Raw genomic sequence first — 201 nt, 5'->3', positions numbered from 1 at the left:
GGCAGCCGGGGTTTGCTGGCCGTACGGAGCGGGATCTCTGCCTGCTCCCCTGCTCTTCCGCAGGGATCCCAAGGTGCTGTGGAGCTGGGGAGCCCCCCGGCAGCCCCCAGCACCCTTAGCACGTGGCTGCGGTGAGCGGGGTGCTCTGCGCAGCAATGCTGGGGGTCCGGGCGGAGGGGGTTCGCCCTCGGGTGCTCTCAG

General features: G+C 71.6%; 1 protein-coding gene across 1 annotated transcript in view; it reads left to right on the top strand.

Annotated features, from left to right (window-relative positions):
* SLC39A14 (solute carrier family 39 (zinc transporter), member 14) overlaps positions 1-201 on the top strand; it is a 6,883-nt gene that overhangs the window by 378 nt on the left and 6,304 nt on the right. The gene's annotated exons all lie outside the window — the stretch shown is intronic.

Source organism: Buceros rhinoceros, unplaced genomic scaffold (assembly GCF_000710305.1).
Source record: "Buceros rhinoceros silvestris isolate BGI_N320 unplaced genomic scaffold, ASM71030v1 scaffold25735, whole genome shotgun sequence".
NCBI lineage: Eukaryota > Metazoa > Chordata > Aves > Bucerotiformes > Bucerotidae > Buceros > Buceros rhinoceros.
The sequence above is the reverse complement of the archived record's forward strand: the minus strand, read 5'-3'. Positions and strand labels throughout refer to the sequence as shown.